Raw genomic sequence first — 10,543 nt, forward strand, 5'->3', positions numbered from 1 at the left:
TACATAACACAATTTTCTTTCTATTCCCTTTCATTCACGTCAGAAGATCAATTATTAAAAAAAAACTTTATTAAAAAAAATTAACCTGTGACTTTAAATAATCTGTATGAGGGAAGGCTAAAATAATTTTAAAATAAATTAAACTTAAGAATCGACATATTTGAAAGTAAATAAAGGCCATTTTGGAAGCTTTTAAAAAACCACAATTTCTTGACATACTGTAAATAAAATACTGAAAAATATTGGTGTAACTATTTTTTAATTAGCTACACATTCAATAAATTTAGGGGCTTTTGCAGACCAGGAGAGAAGACAATAATATTATTTAATGTAAGAAACTCGTGTGAGGGGGATCATGAAAACCGGAGAGTAATACTGTGGATTTGTTGGGGGAGTTATCTTCTATACCGAGTAGTCCTTTAAAATCTGAACACTTTGAATTTCAAATTTCAAAAAGATATAAATTATTCATTAACAATAAAATTTCAATAAAATTTATACAATATTTAGATGTGTGTCTGAGTTACATACGATAGATGAATGTAGCCTCCCTTAACGGTAATTATGGCTTTCATGCTGCAGTGAAATGCCTATAACTCGCAATGGATGTAGTCCTCTGGCATGGAGTCCCAGTGCTGGCTGACAGTTGCTTTGAGGGCCTCAGTGTTTGTATGAAGAACCCATGATATTTTTTTGCCATTCAATATTCTACTTGGAATTATTGTGATACTGGATTCCTGATTTAATAAAATGTGTTGCTTTTGGACGAGTATGTATCATGCACTCTTTAGTATTTAATGGGTATCCTTTCTAAAATATATATCTTTTATTATGCTTGGATACTTATAATCAGAGAAAGAGTTTCGTTGACTTTTTTGTTGTTCGTCTTCGGATCGGATTAAGACACTTTATTAATAACTTAAATAATGACAGATTCAATGAAGTCATATAAAATAAATTATTATATATTACTCTATTAAAAGTAATTTTGTTTTATTATTAGTTCCTAGAAAAGTAATACTATTACAATAATTTATTACGAACTACCGCCTTACTACCAAACGATGACTACAACTTTCTGTAACTATTAAAAAGGGATATTAATATAATTTTGCTACATGCTTGCCATTAGAAAAATAACTACAAAAAATTATTTTTCAATTAACTGAAAAAAGTTCATATACTCTTCAATTATAATGGAAAATCCATGTAAAATAAAACTTATACTCATATTTCTGGTCTCATTTTATTTTTATTTAGCTTCAAGGAATGAACTTGTGATGAAAATCCCGTGTATTTTTGGCATGTCAAAAAAAAAATCAACATTCTAACCCTTACAATTTGAAGAATGTTTTGGAAGAGAGAAGCTTAGCTCTCATGACAGTTCATCAGATCAGCTACAATCAGTTGTCACAAGGAGGAGGGAGAGAAATAAATAAACAAGAACGTAGGCCAAGAATGATCTCACTTTTGATCATCATTTCTACTCTTCGTACATCCAGTACCTACAATTAAAACTCTTCAACAAATCCTCCAGATTACTATTTGTCTTTTATGTGCACGCACGAGATTTCAATTCGGATTTGAATATAATTGAATGTAGAAGAAAATGAACTCCACTAATCAGAAGTTAAATAATAATAACAACAGCTGAAGAGTAGACAATTAATTTGTCAGATCAGCAATTACGAAAAAACGGGCGTGCTAAAAAATATACACAATTTTCATCACTAATTAGCACCATAGCGTTTTCACATACAATTTCATTGATAAATATAAAAAAGTAGGGAGGCCTCAAAGAACGGCTTGGTCACCGATGCTAATAGTATTTAGAAATCTTTCTATGATTGAAAATCGCCCTGTAGGTTTTTACGTAGGTACACGATATTAATTTTATTTTACCTCAAAGCATCCAAGGTCAATACTTTCAATTGTCAAGTTCAGCTATGAATTTAAAAAAAAAATGTCATCCATTCTGTAAAATTGTAGTTTTTCGAATAAAACTTTTTAAATGAGTTTGACATACTTGTTACAATACGTAAAGGTTTTTTTTTGCTTGTTTTTTTTTTAAATATTGTAATTTACTTTTCATCATATGTAACATGGTTAATATTATAATACTTTAATTTTTAATTGAACTTCCATAATATCTATCAATCTTGTGATAAAAAGACATTTTTGGCAATCATTAGTAAAATATTGACATTGATGTTACTCCCTATTATTGCACAAGTTGACAAAATTTTCCTTATTTTTTTTAAATTCTTTATATTCCATATTTAATTTTAATAGTACTTTCATAGAGCTGATCACGAATTTGTAGATAGTTTTTTTTTTTTTTTTTTTTAATTAAATCTGATTTTGGAAAATTTACAACTTTTAAAGGAAACTAAATACATATTCGTGATCAACTTGTCACGTACCAGAGATAAGATAGACCTTGTAGCCAAATTCGAAGTATGCAGTTATAATATAAGTAAAATTTAATTATCCGAAAAGATCCGAGATCCGAACCAGCTTTGGATACACGAACTTTTACGGATCTTAAAAAGTTTAAAGTAGTGCTTAATACTTAATCCTAGTAAAAAAAAATCTATATCGAATGTAGTATCTCTATTTAACTTGATAAGTACTTGGAGCCACAACTAAATTAACAGCTACATCGTAATGTTATTTTTCAAGGCCTTACCTCACTAATACTAATAATGTACAATGTAATTGATTATCAGCAGTCGATGTTTCTTCTTCTTTTTTTCCTCTATTTTGTGTTCTTAACATTGATTGGTTCAATGCAAACTATTTTTTATTCAGCCGTAAACAATTCCCAACCAATTTTCAAAGCTATTCACAAAAAATTCAAAAATTCATAGCTGTTCCCAAAAAGTTTGAAGAATTAATTTTTTGCAATTTTTTTTTTTTTTTTTTTTGGGGGAGCAACATCTCTATCTAGCCTCCACCTGCGGATGCCCTGTAAATCCTTTTGAACTATGAGTAGATTTGAGGATCAACTTCTAATTTATTCCTTGCCAGGTACATTGAGGGATTTGTGTTCATTTTTGGTTCATTTCTTGGCTACCCACAGCTAATCTAATAAAAGGAAATGACAGCTAAGCTACTCTCCTCCCAAACAATCCTTTAACCGTAAGAATTGCCATGTTATTTTTCGTTTTTTGTTAGCATTTATGCAAGTCAGATAATTTACAACCCCAGTCATAATAATCCAGGCTCTTGTTATTGAATATATAAAAAGTTTGACAACCTGCTCCTGTTTCCTATATACATTTTAGAATAGTAAGTTATGTGAGCAAATGACGTACCCTATATATTATTATTCAATATAAGTTAGAATTGTACATATATTGGAAATAATCTATCAGACAGAGGCGTTATATAAATAATATCATCCTTTCTCTTGTCAAAATTGAGGTTACTTGGATATGATTTTAAATGAAATGTGTAATCACAATACAAATATGTACAATGTACATACATATATTGTGATAACAATGTATATAGTATTTATCCTAACTACATTGGAGTTTGAACACGAGTTTATGTATGTAAGGTAGTCTGTTTCAAAATTGCAGGATGTGGACTCGAGGGCTGTAACCACTCAAGCCCAGACCAAAGTAACCAATTTTTTCTTTTTCCTATAACTTTTTTTTTTCGTGATTCGACCAAATTATGCAGCAAAGCTAAAAAATTTCAAATATTTTATTAATAAATGTAGATTTTAGAAAACTTTATCAAAAAGTTTAATATTTTGTTAATAGCTATGCAGTTTTAAAAAAAAAACCAATAAATTGAATATTCGAAATTTAATTTTTGAATTTTTTCCCTAAAAAGTTAATTTCAGAAATCTTTTCCCTAAAAAGTTAATTTCAGAAATTTTTTTCCCAAATAATTTAACTTTCTGCTAATAGCTCTGAATTTTGGATTATTTTTTGAAAAATTTATTTGTTTGTGAATAGTTTGCCATTTTCAATTTTTTTTTTCCCAAAAGATTAAATATTTCAGATTATTTTCCAAAAATGTAATACTTGAAATTTCATTTCAGAAATTTTTTTTCCAAAAAAGTAAAGCGGCATGAAATGACTCGGAAGATAAACCGCTTCCATGTTACATTGAGAGTGTCTCCCATTTTTTAATCCAACCTCCAAACTTAATCAAGAAATCAATTTCTTCCCCCCTCATTTATAGAAATTGGTTTCCGAAAGTACTTAAGAATATTCATAACTTGTGCTGTTTGTTTGAAGCTTCTGAATTGATCATCTTTTGACACATAATGATTAAGTGCATTCAGAGTGAACTCGTGAAAAAATCTTAAAGAAAAATTAACATCACACTTTTCAATTGGTTGAGGAGCAATTAGATTATGAATAATTCACTGTAAAACAAAGTATGGGCTTAGAATAGTTTCCATTCCTATCACATCCAGAAAAAATGCCTCCACAGAATTCAACTCTCGGTGAAGAATATACTTTATTATAGATACATCCTTGTCTTTTTCATCCAATAATTTAACTCTAGATTTTAAATAATCAATTGTTGAGACTGGCACTCCTCCTTGAATTGAAAACACCCTTTTTATTTTTCTTATACACGATTCAGAATGGTTAATAAAATCGTTAAATAATTCCTGTGAAAATGTAATACGTATATGTGATAGAAATATGATATATTTTATGATATAATTACCAAATAAAAGTAGGTACATTTAACAATGAACAATTGTTGAAAATATAAATACGTTAACAACTTTAAGAACGAAGTCTCGAAGTACACAAAAAACTGGAATAATTATTTAGAATGAATATATAGGAAAATGAATTGTTCATTTCTTCTTTGCAGTAATGTCAAACAAAAAAGGCACGTTGTATAATCATTTCAGTGTTACATAATTCAGCCTTCTTAAATCATTCATATTTATTTTATTAGTTGATTGCTTGTTAAAACTCAACTAATTAGTTGCCATTTTATATTAAAACTAAAATGGGCACTCGGTAGAGAGCAAAACCTCCTCCTAAAATTAAAATGAGTTATACATACATCTCAATTTGTTTCAAAGCTGTGGTCGATTATTCATTTTTACGTTTTGAATTGCATCCACTTCTCAAAATTTAATGGCCTCTTACTGTGACAAAATAATATCATCATATCAAGTTTGATCAAAATGGAATTTTAATTTTTGACCAACTAACAAACAGATGAAAAAAAAATAAACACCATCAACATTTTTGGGAAGATAATTATAGAATCTATAGCTAAAACGCGCATAATGTCCAGTCATTGCTAGGGATATTAGGCAAAAAATACTAATACAGTCAAACGTGGTGTAACACCAACTTGATCTAAGCTTGTTACCGCAATAAACGGCCAAATAAATTTACAAAACGGGAATTTTATAACATTAAAATTAAAGGTTTGTTCTTATCCAGCAGTACATATTTTATTATTTTCAATTTTTCAAGCACTAAATTTAAACGAGTGGTTTTGTAAGGACATTTATTTAACAAAATCATTTGAAAATAATGCTCAAAACAAATTTTATTCTATATTTGAGCTTCTCTGATATTTTTAGTTCTAACAATTGTTTCAATACGACCATGACTATGTAGTCAGATTCGAGCAGGGCCCACTCCTTCTTCTTTGAAGCCTTTACATTCTGTGACGAGTAGGAGACACCTTTCTTCTCCTGACGCGCCTGAATAAAGTAGTCTAAAGGGTTCGCGTCTGGAGAGGAGGGTAGCCACATGTTGAGGCCCCCAAAGTCCGGAAAGTTGTCTCTCAGGAAGGCCTTAGTCTTAGCGGCGAGATGATACAGAGATCCGTCTTGAGTAAAATACAGTTGTCCACGATTTTTTCGATTCCAGAAGTTCGATGTAAGCATCTGCATGGAGCTGCTCCCTCCACTCCACAAAAGTTCAGACTCCGCAATGTCTAAGACACTGTTTCCGAAAAGATTTTGTGTTCTGATCTTTTTTTGCAGAGGTTTGGTAACATTCAAAAATCAATATTTATTCACCAAAAAAAATAATTCAAAAATCAATAGCTGTTCACAAAAAAGAAAAAATCAAAAATTCACATTTGGTCACATAAATAACATTTTTGGAAAAAAATTTCAAAAATTAAATTTCATATGCCATCAATTTTATAAAATTCTTTTTTCAAAATCCTTAGCTTTACACAGAAAATTTAGTTTTTGCAAAAAAATTTGGAAAATTAATTATTTTGGACACAATATTTGAAAAATTTCAAATCTTAAATTTTTTCAAATATCTGCAGCTGTTCACAAAAAATTTCAAAAGTCCATTAAATTAAAAAAAATTATTAAAACATCAAATTTTTAACTTATATTTTGTGTAAAAAATTTTCATCCTTAATTATTTTTTTGGGGGTGTTGGGGGGGGGAGTGGCCCTCCAGCTCATTCCTGGGGATGCTGCTATAGTGTCCTGTTGTTTATTTATTTTAACACAAGGAAGTAGCATACCCATTACCCCTAAATTTTTATTAATTACCCCATTTGGGGTAATTAACCCCTGTTCGCCGACCACTGCCTTATTGTATTCTTTTATGTGCTATTTTCCAAATAGTTCCAAAAAACTGTTCCAAAACTTGTTTATGAGGTCATCTGTACTAGGTGGCTTCTTTGCCCGACCTGTTAAATGAAGAGGTTTGATTGAATGTTTTTTTTTTTGTATGTTGATCGATTATTAAAATTAAATAAGAGCTTTAAATCAAAATCTATAATGGATATTGTATTACCAAATGTAATCAGACAAGTACTTCTACAACTAAAATGTCCATTATGTTCATTTTTCAGTATACACCCAACGTTGTCAGAAGGCCAGTTAGGTAATAAAATATATATATGTTGACTGATATTAAAAATGCAAAATTTGGTTAGGGCTTTAATTTTAACTAAATAATTGTTATTTTGAAACAATCTAATATACTTAAGGATGATCATTATTTTATTAAAATATTTTTTTTAATAAAGACAGTAATAGAATTTTGGTTGACATTTGGACATAAATTGTTCAAATAATTTTTGTTTCAAAAAAAAATTTTCACAAACTTCCAAATGTCGATTTCTAATTTACATTAATTTATTACAGAGGCTGTCTTAATTTAGTGTTATAATACTTTAGTGTGACTTGGTACTCGAAAATTTACAAAATTGTAGAAGCAAAACTGGTTCTTTGATGCTCTAAGTAATCATGATTCGTCAAATTTGGTATATTTATATTAAAAGCTCTTCGTGATGAAAATGTATTTCTGCCTATGATATATTGTTGAATACTCAAGTTTTTATTCTTTTTGAGTTTGCATTGTGCCATGCAACAACCTTTCTCTAAAAAATAAAAAAAAAAGGCCCAAAATCGCTTTGTAGTTGGCTAATTCTCCCATCTATATAATTATTATTCCATAACTATGTGAAATTGTTCACAGCTTTAAAAAAAGTTAATTCAAATTCAACCAATCAACATTCAGAACACAGATTGAGAAGAAAAAAAGTAGAAAAATTGGCAGCTGATAACAAAAACGGTGTACATTTCTGTGTTAGCAATGTTACGCCGTATTTAGAAACAATAATTTATATAAGAATCTTGTCATAAATTAATGCAAATTGGAAATTGAAATTTAAGAACTTCTGCAAAAAATGTAGCACATTTTTTTAGCAATCAATATTGTAATATCCAGTAAAATCAGTAGCTTACACAAACATTAATCATTTTGTAAAAAAAAAGATTACTCTATTGTACAAACTTAGAAGAAAATTAGCATTTTATAAAATTTTTAGCATAGAGTTACTCCGTGTTGCTTGGGTCATAGAGGAAACAAAAAATCACATTAGCATTGACAATTGTTCTAATGTTTAGACACCTTCAGTGCGGGTAAGCGTTGGGGTATTCTATAATGCATTATAATATAGTGACTGTATTTTATTTGAAATGTATTTTTATTATAAAGCTTTAAAAAAATTGTGGTATAAACTTCTAATAACATACCATTATATATGCATGAAAAAACGTGTCTAGATGAAAATTACATCTTTTATATTTCTACAAAAATTAACAAAACAAAATTTTGCAGAGTAATTTATGAAAAACTGTCTTTCTTTACTTTTTCTTTAAAAAAGTAGATAATAACATTTATTATCATTTCAACGAAAAAAAGCTTACCAAGATTTTTTTCATACTTACAATTTCAAGTGTCAAATTTATATGCTAAAGAATCTTTAGACATATTTTTACAAACTTAATTTTATCCATGAATAGAATATTCCATTGGAAATCCATTTTTTTGCACCTGAAAAAAAAACTGCAATTTTCACCAATTAATTTTTTTAATCAAAATTTTTTTGATTTTGTATAAATTTAGAAAACATAATAATTCGTTTAACTGTTTTTCGAGAAGCCAGTCACTTTTTAATTTATAACTCAATCCCTTATATAGTCTCTTTGAACTCCAATTTTTTTTTGTGTTTTAGGTATAGAATAAGCCCCATTAAATGACCCCCCCCAAAAAAAAAAAAAATCAGGATCCCCATCTTATTTTGAATTATAAAGAGGCACCAATCTTAATTTTTAGTCTCCTAGGCCCAACAGTGTGTACACAAACACACAAGCTCTATTTTATAAATACAGATAAGAAGGTTGTCGAATAAGAAATTCCTGTATGAATACGAAATATATTTGTATTTAAATGTTTATTTATTAGCATATAGAGAGCATTATTGGAACGTTTGAAATCCCTTCTTATTGATTTTATGTACATTTATAAGTCCATATAAGCATATATTCATATTTATATATACGTGATATGATAATTTATTCTTTATGCAATGAATATTTCCTATTTATACTTTGCAAAAAGCCCCTAGAGTTGAAGATAATGAAATCAGTGATATGTATTTCAGCATGATAAACACCTTATAAGCACAACAAGTAAGCATCTTAAAAATGTTTGTTTCGACTCTGGGGATTCTTATTCTAAATCAAACATGGACTCTAGACCTCTTCAATTTTGACTTTTTTCATCAAACATTTGCAAATTGATATTTTTCCAATTTCTCAAGGTCTAAACTAACTAGCTATAAAAAATCATTTAGGCTTTGGAGATTGGATATGCCTGCCGTAAAAGCCATTTAGCTTTTTTGTGACGTTTTTGAAAAATGGCACAAAAATTTGATATTAACTTTCTTTGTTTTCATTGTGGCTACCCAGGGGTTTGTGCTATTTCAATGAAAGTTTTACCAAATGAAAGCTAATAAAATTTTCTTGAATATGAAAGTAAAAAAAAACATATGTGGACATTTTACCTGTTTTAATGCACAAACAAACATATTTTTATACATAGAAAGGATTGCATTATATAATTATGTATCAGTACAAATTGATTGTTACTCTCTGGAAACCAGACTACATCCATGATGTAAAAACTCTTATAAATACCATATCATTGATATGGAAAATTAGACAATAAAGTTTTGGTATTGATAGCACTAAGAAGTAAGGCACTTAAATTCACAGTTATACAATATAATCGTAAAAAAATATTTAATTTGTTCCTTGGCGGTTATAGTATCCTCAGCGATGGTGGCCGAGATTTCCTGGAAATATTAGTGGTCATTGAACAGACAAACTTTTGTTTACAAAATATAAAAGTTAATTACAAAGAAATCCTCATTGTTAATCTCTTTGTTTTCAAGAGCACACGTAGTTCCTCTATATATTTGATAATATAAGTTCTCTCCTCAAGAAAGAAAGAATAAGAAATAATAGCTTGCGGGAAGAAACTTTTGTTTCTATAACATTAGCTGGTGAAGTCTTAGCTAAGAACACATGATGTTAAATGCATAACGCCGCAAGATTTCATTCATATGACTAATTTGTTATGTCTAAGATTAAAAATATGTTTAGGGTATACATTAGGGAGCCTTATATACAATACCCACTGCTCAATGCTTCATATAAAACTTGTTACTTGTTTAAAATGACTACTTTTTTATTTCTTAAATCAAAAATATGTGTATGAATATTATTAAAGAATTGATTATTGGCAAGAAAAAACTGAGATCAGCGATTAGATAGGAAAAACAGTTGTTGCATGTGCTTGTTATTTTTTTTGTAACTTTGTTGTAAATTGTTTTAAAATAAATATGTATAAATTTAAATATAATTACAATATTTTAAAAGTAGAAGGTTCTCCTCTTAATGACTATAATTCAATATATAATATATTTTCATTCAAACATATATGTATTTATTATTTTTTACTCGCTAGATGGCTATTAAGTTGATATAAGTTAATTTTATTTTTAACTTATTTTAATAAGTTTAATTCAAAACTCAAACTGTATATCATGGTCACTAATGAAATGGCCTAATTCCCTCCATGAAACATACAATTATATTGAAGGACGTAAGAGTTGAAGTTATTATAAATACACGGGGGTTACACTATTCTTTAATAACTTAGAAATGTAAAACATCAAATTAATTTGGATAATAGTATAAAATCAAATATAAAATCGGA

At 28.6% G+C, this 10,543-nt stretch overlaps 1 long non-coding RNA gene across 1 annotated transcript; it reads right to left on the reverse strand.

Moving 5' to 3' along the window:
• Window positions 1-5,529: 5,529 nt before the first annotated feature.
• On the reverse strand, window positions 5,530-8,328 carry LOC139905731 (uncharacterized). Its single transcript, XR_011780755.1, has 2 exons — window positions 8,209-8,328; window positions 5,530-6,659 (listed from the first exon to the last, which is right to left on the reverse strand). It is a non-coding gene; the product is annotated as an uncharacterized lncRNA (long non-coding RNA).
• Window positions 8,329-10,543: the final 2,215 nt, after the last annotated feature.

The sequence above is a fragment of the Lepeophtheirus salmonis genome, chromosome 6 (genome assembly GCF_016086655.4).
Source record: "Lepeophtheirus salmonis chromosome 6, UVic_Lsal_1.4, whole genome shotgun sequence".
Lineage (NCBI taxonomy): Eukaryota > Metazoa > Arthropoda > Copepoda > Siphonostomatoida > Caligidae > Lepeophtheirus > Lepeophtheirus salmonis.